Genomic DNA, 629 nt, shown 5'->3' on the forward strand with positions numbered 1-629 from the left:
ATCAGGTGTTATCCCTGGGGTCCTTTGACACTAGGGAGGACTAGGACCCTTCCACCAGGCTGGAAGCTTCTAAAGGTAGATCTATCTTCTGTTGTGGCTGAGGACTCTTGAGACTTGAGAATGAGGTTTCTCTCCTAAGATTCTGAGCTCCTAAGACTCAAAAGAGCCCTAGTGGTGCAGTGGTTAAGCACTTGGTTGCTAACCAAAAGGTCGGAGGTTCAAACCCACCTCCCACTCCATGAGAGAAAGATGTAGCAATCTTCTTGTAAAGATTTTAGCCTTGAAAACCCTATGGTGTAGTTCTACTCTGTCCTATAGGGTTACCATGAGTTGGACTTTATGACAAATAGCAACAATCTCAGATTCAGGCTGGTGGGTGCTTAAGAGCCTGTGCAGAATTCCACTCATTCTCTTTTCGCCTCAGCCTCGATAACCAGCAAACCTGGATTTAGAACATTGCAAATTGGAGCTCCAGGTGTGACTTTGAGTTGGTTCTGACTCATAGTGACCCCATGTGCAACAGAACAAAACAGTTCCAGGTCCTGTGTCATCCTCCCAATCTCTGCTATTTTTGAACCCACTGTGGTAGGCACTGTGTCAACCATCTTGCTGAGAGTCTTCCTCTTTTT

This window comes from Orycteropus afer, unplaced genomic scaffold, assembly GCF_000298275.1.
Source record: "Orycteropus afer afer isolate SDZICR_OR568_19922 unplaced genomic scaffold, OryAfe1.0 scaffold00031, whole genome shotgun sequence".
In the NCBI taxonomy this organism is placed as follows: domain Eukaryota; kingdom Metazoa; phylum Chordata; class Mammalia; order Tubulidentata; family Orycteropodidae; genus Orycteropus; species Orycteropus afer.